General features: G+C 35.3%; 1 long non-coding RNA gene across 1 annotated transcript; it reads left to right on the top strand.

Annotated features, from left to right (window-relative positions):
- Positions 1-1,550: 1,550 nt before the first annotated feature.
- LOC138806192 (uncharacterized) lies at positions 1,551-6,777 on the top strand. Its single transcript, XR_011365734.1, has 3 exons — positions 1,551-1,613; positions 2,977-3,126; positions 6,692-6,777. It is a non-coding gene; the product is annotated as an uncharacterized lncRNA (long non-coding RNA).
- The last annotated feature ends 3,362 nt before the right edge of the window (positions 6,778-10,139 follow it).

Below are 10,139 nucleotides of genomic sequence, written 5' to 3' on the forward strand. Positions count from 1 at the left end.
GAACAAGTCTTAATATTGAGAAAAGATTTGTGAGATTTGTATGAGTCTTCACACATAAAACATTATACCCACACACTTATTTTTCCAAATGCATTTTCCTTTAGAGGATATTATTTTGATCACAGACTGCTTAGAACCAAACTACAAAAGCAATGTATTTTAAAGGTCATATTCAGATACTATCCATAACTATAAGTTTCTCTAGAGTAATATTTAGAAGACATTGTAGAATAAATTAGATGTTTTGTTCCTCTGAGGCCAAGTATGTTTTCATTTTCTCGTGCAAATAAAAATATATTGATTTTTCATTTTCATTTCTGGGAAGTAAAAAAATAAAAATAAAAGCAACGACTGTTTAAAACACACTAGGCAAATTGCTTATGTACTGCAAAAGCCAGATGTCTACAGGCGCTGAAATAGAAAAATTAGTACTGGATCTCATAACTTAAGGATATCTTAAGGGAAAAGTGACAAATGTGATTTGGAGGCTGCAGGCTAGCTAGTTATATTCTGCTTAATATCAAGAGCGCCCGGGGTACTTACTTCCCTGCTGTATATTAACATTATTGGTATAAATGTCTTTTTCTACCTAGATAATCATCTCCAAAAACCTCATTTCACTCCTGAGAATTAAAATTATGGTAAAGGCCTAAGGGTAGAGCTCAATGGTTGAGCACAAACTTCACAAACAGAAGACTCTGGTTTTCTCTTTCCGGAGACAAGAAAATACATTCACTAATAAAAAATAAAAATAAAATCATTATGTAAGAATATACTTCAACTATATTACAAACTCCTGGAGGCTATTGTTGGTCCCTGATATATTGGTACAAATAGGAGTTTTTTTTTTCCTCGCTAGATTTTTAAGATCCTGGAGGGCAAGAATTGTTCTTCCCTTCTATTTCCCATGGCTCTTACCCTAGAGCTTTGCTCATAATAATAGCACTCAATTTAAGCTCAAGAAAACTTAAATCTCACACACTCCTTGATGACCACTATCTAAAACATTTCAATTTAGAACATTGTATCATTGATATTATAAATTCAGAAGCTATAACAGATGCCCAAAATAATAGATTTTGTGCTACTTTTTGTTGGTGTGTTTTATGTGTGTTGTTTGGCTTGAGACAGGGTCTCAACTCATGGTATCTTTACTATACTGCCCCAGCTAGCTTTAAACTTCGATTCACCTACTTATCAGCCTGCTGATTACGGGGATGACAGGGGCTCATCACCATACCAGGCTCAAAGTAGTAGTACTGCAGATGTCAAAATATAAACTTCCCAAGACTTGTTTTTACTGGACAGGTAGCTCTGTAATGCATAAGCCTCCTGTACAACTTCACGGTGACACATTCACATTATGGCCAGCCTCCCTGAAGTTGTTTCCTGGCTCTTTTTTTTTCCCAATTGTTCTACTGTTCCTAGGGAGTTTCAACATCTGCTACACTCCAGCCACCACATCCACATTCCAATAAAGTGACCGGAAGTTGCATGTGTGACGTCCACTCACCTTCTGTTAGCTAGAATTTCGTCATTTAGGCAGGCCCCTCTGTGGGAGGAGCCTGGGAAATATTTTTCTTCCCAGCATCAAGTGATATCTGGACAGTTCCGTGAGTATAAAAGTAGAGCACAGCTTGGGGAGAAGATGATACATCTCTGTTATGATCTAGAATGCTGTCTTTGATTTCATGTCAGTTCTTCAGGCCTTCTTGCAGCGATCACTGTTCTTTATTCAGCTGGTACAGTGGTTTTTCAGATCCCTTTATTTACTGCCTGCACCACCTTCTATTTCTGGACCTCCAGCTCCAGTCTATAGCTGATGGGAAACACCCATAAGGTTGATGATCTAAACCCACCATCCCTTACACTCTCTTACACTCTCTCCTCTTGTTCCCATCTATCTCTTTGTTTCTCCCTCCTTGTATGCATTCTGTGTGTTCCCCTCTGTGGGTTTTTTTTTTTTTTTTTTACTGAAACTAAAATAAGGCTTCATATCTGGTAGCTCTTACAAATGCTAAAATCTTCAAGATTCTCATGCGTATTCTTGTCATACTTCAGCGTAAATTTTAGAATCTGACAATTTATATACATATAAATCTGCTGGGATTTTAATTGGATTTGCATTGAATCTATATAGCTCAATTTTGGAAGAATTATCACCCTAATATTGATTTGTGCAATCTATTAGCATGTTATATTGCCTCATTTTATTTATCTTAATTTTTATAGTTCCTCTAGAGAGTTTCTTGTCATTCTTAGGCTTTATTTCTAAATTATTATTGTGCTATTGTGAGTAGTAATTTCTAGATTTCATTTTAGTAGTGTTAGCATAGAAAATATAAAATTGATTTTGTAGATCAGCCCTGGATTCAGTGACCTTGATAAATTTTTTTGCTAGTGTTAAATTTATCTGAATTCTTTTGAATTAGCTATTGTTTCATTTTATTTTATTTAGGCAGTTAGGTGCTCTACTACTGAGATACACTCTCCTTTTTGCTTTCATTATTTTTCAAGTAGCATTTCAAATTTATGTGTGAGCCAGGCTGGACTTATGAAAGCTTACAGGGAACTGAATGACAGTTGCATGCTACTATGCTTAGCTTTTTTTCGTTGAAGTAGGTCTTGTGAATTTTTTGCCCCAGCTAGCCTCAATCCAAAATTCTCCCAGCCTCTGCTTCCTGAGTATCTAGAATTACAGGTATGTCACCATGCCCAGACAAATTATCTATTATGTCTATATATACAACATCATCCATGAATGATAGTTTTGGAGGTTTTTTTTTTTCCCTTCCTCACCCTACTACCCTTTAAACTCACCTTACTTTACTAGGCAGGACCTCCAGCAAAGCTGAGCTGAACATTTATTAGTGGAAACATTTGTTACCAGAAAGAAAAACATTCAGCATATTTATTCTAGGCTCCCTTTAGACATTAAGTGGAGTAAGAAAAATTTCATTTATTCTTAATTTGCAGGACAGGAAAGTTATATGCAAGAGTTTGGGCAGAGATGGTATCTTTGAAACCATCAGGATCCTCTAACCACTCAAGAAGGTTATTATCCGAAACTGCAAAAAATACAGTAGAGCAGATTGCCTGGGACTACCTACTAGAGTTATTCTCAAGGTAAGTAAAGAGCATAATTCCAAAGTAAAACTCACCAAACACAATTTTCCAAGCTCCCAAATGTTTTAAATGAATCATCCCAAACCAGTAAGGCTCTTTTTAGTCTTCCAGAGGTAAGAGTAGGAAGTGAAGAAACCATTAACTTCCTTCAAATACATGTCTAATTTTCTACAGCAAGGATTATTATTATTATTATTTTCTTTAGTGAATTATATAGTGGGTATTTAAAGTTGTAATGGGTTTCTACTTGAGGCTTCTTTCTTGTGATTATGATTGAAGATGCTCAGGATTTTTCACCTTAATTCCCATCTAAATCTAAGCTGGTCTTGGATGTTCTTCATCAATAGAACATGGGACAAGAGAGGAGGCCAGTCCTGAGGCTGGCATTCATGAAGTCACTCCCTTCCTTCTCTTACAATGTAGTCTCATAGATCCCTGTCACCCCCGAGAAAACCAAGTCACCCAAAAAGACCATGAATAGGTAATCCACTAGTGAGCCTTAGCCAAACACCCAGAAACCAGTCAGCATCAAATACCAGCCAGCATCAAATACCAGCCAGCATCATTATAGATGAGTCATCATAGATATTTGATCCCAAGTGAGTTTGTTCCCTTGGTAACTGCAGCCTGGGGCACTTGGGGCTCTTGAGCAAAAGAGCCCCCTCAGGATGTCCAATTCAGATGAGGATGGTTGGTGAGAGATGGTAAATGAGAGTTGTTTTCAGTCACTTAAACTTTGGGTTGTTTCTGAACTATAATATATATATATATATATATATATATATATATATATATATATATAACATATTAAATTCTCATTCACATTTCAATTCCCTGCCTGTAGTCTTGCTTTTGCTACTAACACTCCAAAGAAGATGTGCTGGTAAAATCTTGAAGGACACCACGCATTGGGAAATGTAATGAGCATTTTCCTCTTCTCGCCTGATTGGACTTCCTGTTGCATTTATTACTGATTTTATTCTTAGTGAATATGGGTATTTTTTGGGGGTGGTCCAGTCGTGGGGCCTGAACTCTGGGCTTGGGCACTGTCCCTCAGCTCTTCAGCTCAAGGTTAGTGCTCTACCACTTGAGCCACAGCACCACTTACGGCTTTTTTCTTTTTGCTTATGTGGTGCTAAGGAATTGAACCCAGCCACCAAAATATATTTTTAAAGGAGAAAAAAAACAAAGGGACAGGATAGTGTACATAAGACATGTTTTGTTTAAATAGAAAGAAGAAAGTATGTATATATACATATATACAGATAGCACATGTAACAAGTATATAGCAAGTATGCGTATACCTAATGCACATATGCCTACATATATATATACATATTCATACGCATGTGGAAACACCTATGTGTCTATATGATTATCAAGAACCTATAGAAAGACACCCCACCTTCTGTGGGGTAGAAATGTAAGTGGATTGGCCAAGTGTGCAGAAAATGAGATGTGCCTTTTGTTAATACCATCTTAAGCTTTCTAGGTTTTGAAAAATACCCATATTCGGGTTGGGAAGGTGGCTCAACGGTAGAGCGCTTGCCTTGCATGCTTGAGGCCCTGGGTTCGATTCCTCAGCACCACATAAACAGAAAAAAAAGCCAGAAGTGGAGCTGTGGCTCAAGTGGTAGAGCCTAGCCTTGAGGTGAAGAGCTGAGGGACAGCACCCAGGCCCAGAGTTATATATATATTATATATCATGTGTAAATAAATAAATCCCCAATATATATATATATATATATATATATTTTATGCAGGAGTTTAAATTTAAAACCATGTTTTCCTTTAAAAAATTGCCATATTGCAAGTTCTAGATTAAAATATATTGCCAGGAAAGTTTTCCTAAGTAGCCTACAGGAAAAATTTTTAAAAATTGGAATGTAAGAGATTCTTTTCCTTCTCTAAATTAAAAAAAAAAGGCAAGTCTGTCATTCATCGTTGAAAGTGGCCCTCCAAGAAGAAAAATAAGCAGTCAGTAGCTCATGAATGATATTGTATCAGCTTCACCTTCACCAAACATTTAAATTTCAGATATTAACAGAGGAAGCTCACAAACCCCTCAAGAAATCTCTTCTCTTGACTTCTAACTGAGATTGTGCATCTAAGTGACCTTGAAATAGAAGCAGTCACAATGGACAGCATTTCATTCTGTGGGGGAAGAGAAGAGCTCGCCAATGAATGGTGTTGGAATACTATGAGATCTCTCTGGGACAGAATAAGAAAGACCAATTCAAGAGTGAATTTATTCAAAGCACATTTTATGCAGATGTGCAAATATCAAAATGAAACCCACTTGTCCAATTAGTATAAGCTAACGAAAATACTGTGAGTTCCATGTAGACAAAAATAAAACTGAATCTCTATTCTACACCATAATCACTCAAAACTTCAAATGAGAAGTAAGTTACATGCACCATAAAAGATTAAAGTAGAAGAAAATGTACTTAAATATTGAAATGTCCAGGTCCTCTTACGCAAAATAAATTTAAGGGAAAGGCTAAAAGATCGTATAGCCAAAATTTTAAATGTCCTGTAAGATAAAAGCTATTATGTAGGTAAAAATATAAAGCAAAGAATACACACACACACACACACACACACACACACACACACACACACACACACACACACAATTGTATGTGTGAACATATATAATATATATGTCCTTATAACCCCTTTAAGGCCAACACTTTAAGATAATAATGGTCAAATATAGAAGAGTAGTCCACAAGAGGAAAATCCAGAAAGCCAATAAACACGAAAAACATCAGACATTAATCAGTTAAATTTCAATAATCAGGTAAAGAAAAAAAAGTGAAAAGATTTACATCAGATAATGTAAAAGCATGAGGGGGAAAAATGTGTTTTTGTGTCTTGCTGTTGGGATAAAGTTGGTAAATTTCTTTAGAGTATAATCTCGCACCATCTAGCAGAATTTAAAATACATTCCTTTTATACTAACAATTTTACATTTACGAAGTTTCCTTACAAGTATAAATCTGTACTAAAGTGCTGTTCTTCACAAGGCTAATTCTTCATTGGTAAATTGTTCCAATATATTAGTGTATAAGTCATTTTGTTATTTTTAAGTGGGATAAATAATAGGTGACCTGATATATAATACATTTCAGTGATGCAATGCTTTATTGATCAATTACAATATTGGCATTAACACCACCATCATAGTGTATGTAGTTATTTTTGTGTACCTATAAGTAATAAATCATAAGCAAAAATGTTCCTCAATGAAGAAAGCTAAATCATAAGCAAAAATGGTTCCTCAATGAAGACGTGTCATGAAACAGCATGTACACATACCTAAGCACACACTCATCTCCAAGATGATGCATATGCAGAATGATGAAATCATGAAATATGGGGAGATTCCATTTACATAACCATGTATATTCATGCTTATGTGTAAAGGGAAAGACAAAAACAATGTACATTTTATAAAAAAAAAAAGAGGCATGAAACTGTTATCAATGCCATGAGCATTTAGGTGACAGGAAGAAATGACGAGGAACTTAACACATTTTTAACTCTATGTCTTCCATAGTTTGAATTTTGTGCATTGTGTGAGGCTCCAATGTTCTCAGTGTATCCAAGGAACTTTGTGCATCTGTCAGCAGCTGCCGAGCTACTGGACTTCTGTCAGTTCTAATCAACTTAATCATCCAAGTTTTCAGGTTAGAAATGATAGGAGATACTTTATAGTCTATGTTTTGTATACCCTTTAGAACGAAAGATTTGCACCTATTTTTCAATAGGATATTTGGACAATGAGATTAAGAGGTTTTTTTTTTTTTAAGAATCTATTGCTAGCAATGGCAGATTAATGAAGCAGTTATGGACAGTTATTTCATCGTATTTTGATTAAAGAAACTCATATATGAAACCTATAAAAATTACATTCTTTAATTAGAGCCACACACATAAATTATTAATATGCCGAGACAATGGAATTCTCTAAGAGGGTCTCCTGTTAAACAGTTATTCACACAGCGCAGCCTTAGGATTCCCACCATCTGATTGAAACCCCTCTTCCTTCCTTGTAAACTTGACCAGGTGACCAGCCTAGGGGAAGAAAGTTTGTGAGACCCCATATCAACCAATAACAACTAGGGAGATCCAGAAGCAGAGCTGCAGGTTAAGTGATAAAGCACTAACCCTGAGCAAAAAGGAAAGCTCAGGGACAGCACTCAGGCCCTGATTACAAGCCCTAGGACTGGCAAAAAGAAAAGACTTGGGGAGATGGTACTTGTCTATCATCCTAGCTATATGTGAAGGGTAAATAGGAGGATTGTGTTCTAGACTAGCACTAGCAAAAGAGTGAGTCCCTATTCAGACAAATACTAAAGGACTGGGAGCATGGCTCAACTAGTAGAGCACCTGAGGCCCTGAGTTCAATCTTCAGTACCTCAACAATAACCCCATAAGCATTATAAAAAGAAACTTTCCAAGGCAAAAGAAACGCTTCATGAGATAACTACAAACATCTCACCTGTAAAATAACTATTTTCACAAAGTAATAGATTTTTTTTTTATCAACCTACCACTGTTCCTTCATATGACTCACTACGGAGAATCAATCACCTGTACAGAATGTCCATTCTGAAATTTTGAGCTTCCTGACACTTTTCCCATAAAAAGAAGTAAAACATCTTAATGCTATAAATTCAATGTCAATACAAAATATCAATGTTAGAATTGAAACTTAAAAAAATTGTTATTTGCTGGGGGGGGGGTGTGAGGATTGGGTGAGGGGGTAGGAGGATGGGAAGGGATGGGAAGGGGAAACAAAGGAGGAGGCTACAATGCTTGATAAGAAATGTACTCACTATCTTGCCAATGTAATTGTAACCCCTCTGTACAGTATTTTCACAATAAAAAAATAAAAATAAAAAAGCAAAAAAAATTGTTATTTTCTACCCCCAAATCTACATCCTCTGAGCTGAAAACTGTTCTAAGATTTTTTTTTCTTCTTGATCACATTTACTGTAAATTAATCATTCCATTTCCTCAGTTCTTGAGATTAATTTCTGTTGTAGGGGTTTTACTAAAGTTCAGTTAAAGTTTAACTCAATAAAATGAGCTTCTGAACACATTAATTTAGCCACAAGCCTATTTTAGTCAACTTATGATTAAATTAAAAATCATCCAGGCAAAATATAATTACTTTCTGTCATGTATATTTCTCAAAAGCAGAAGCATATACATTTCCTGCAATCTTGATCTATTTCTAAGATGGAGTATTGTGGATGCTTTTAATTTTTTTTTAAAAAGGCAACATTTTAAGGTCTATATAGTTCAGTTCAATTAATGACTTTGATATCCAAAACTCATTGGACGTAGTATAAAATGTAATAATACCTATTATTTCAAGTCCTTAAATGCAGTACAACAAAAAACTGACTACATTTTAAAATGATACTTGTCTTATGTTGTTTTTTATACAGTTAAAACTACGGTGTTAACTTTAATAAGAAACTGGAAGAATGACTCTTCATTCTCTTAGGTACGACGAGCATGTGGCATTTGTACAACATTGTCTTTCCTGGTTTTGTATTCCTCTCTTGCAGTATTTCTTAAATGTACTAGGAGACTAAATTACCCATCTAACACAGACCTTGCTAAAAATGCACATTAAGTAAGAGTATTGAGAATGTGGCTGAAGTTCCAGAGTACCTAAAAGGAGGCTACATTTCTTGGCACCACAGCCACAAGAAGGATTTGTGTGTTCAGAGAAGTCTTTTAAAAGGCATAGTCTGAAAACCTTTTTCTACAGTAATTATCATCTAAGTTAAGCCATGAAGTGTTAAGTGGATTAAGAAATACTTTTAACTTTCAAGTTGTGTTTAAGATTTAGGAGGTCATCACTATCAAAATATAGGAAATAAAGTGTATTTTATAGCAATCTTAAGTTCACATTGTATATGATTTTAACAAGGCAGAATAACCTGATAAGGGCATGCAGTAATGTACAACAGAATGCTATAGAAATTTTCAGCAAAATCCAAGTCTGTTAATTAATCACAGCATTTTACACAGTGTAGCCTCATGGCATAAAAGTCAACACAAAGGTTGAGTTAATAATATGCCTGGAAATTGCATTTGTAGAAAGATTTCAGGGCTTTTTCAGCACTTAAAAAAGACATTCATCTTTGTATATCAGAGTCATATTAATCTTTTTATTTCAAATTCCAATGCCAATTCAAACTCCTTTGAAGTAGAACAAGAGACTTAAGTCTTCATTAGTAGGTGTTATATTAGTAGTACTTTCTTCATAAATAGGTGTTACTCTGCAATCAAACTATAAAAAATGCAAGACTTAAAAGATCAAAGTTAGCAACACTAGGAGATGGAACAAATCAGTGTATTGGGGAAAGTGGGTAACTAAATCTAATCAAGAAGAAACAGCTACAAAACATATTGTGAGCCTTTTTGCTCACAATTTTCCTGTAACTCCTGAAGAATGTCAAAAGCATGGAAGACAAAGGGAAGAACTAAGAAAGTAGTATAAACTAAAAGAGAGCACAATGGTCAGGGAGGAGGGAGAAAGGGGGCTCAGTTGTAGAGTGCTTGCCTAGCATGGATAAAGGCCCTGGATTCCATCCTTAACACCACAAAAACGCAAGGGAGGGGGAAGAAAGGAGGGTGAATCTACAGATGTGAAAATAACTTCTTTATGTTTTAGCATGTTTCTTTTTTGTAAGTTATGACTGTCAGGGCTGTTTATTAATATAAATCATTAATACAAATTAATACATCCAAAACAACTTTAAAAGCTTGCAATATAAGCTCTGACGTTAGGAAAAACTAAAAAACAGCCAGAACTTTTTAGTGAATGTCACCAGATAAACATCACAAGTTGCTAGTAATGGGTTTCTTAGTATATGTTTTTCAAATGTCAGAGTCTGCAAGATTGAATTCAAGCTCTAGTTGATCTAACCCCTGACTCATATTCCAAAAGTCACAGTGATTTAGGGTGAAATGCAAAAGGAGAT

This window comes from Dipodomys merriami, unplaced genomic scaffold (genome assembly GCF_024711535.1).
Source record: "Dipodomys merriami isolate MVZ:Mamm:240054 unplaced genomic scaffold, mDipMer1.0.p SCAF_4, whole genome shotgun sequence".
Taxonomy (NCBI): domain Eukaryota; kingdom Metazoa; phylum Chordata; class Mammalia; order Rodentia; family Heteromyidae; genus Dipodomys; species Dipodomys merriami.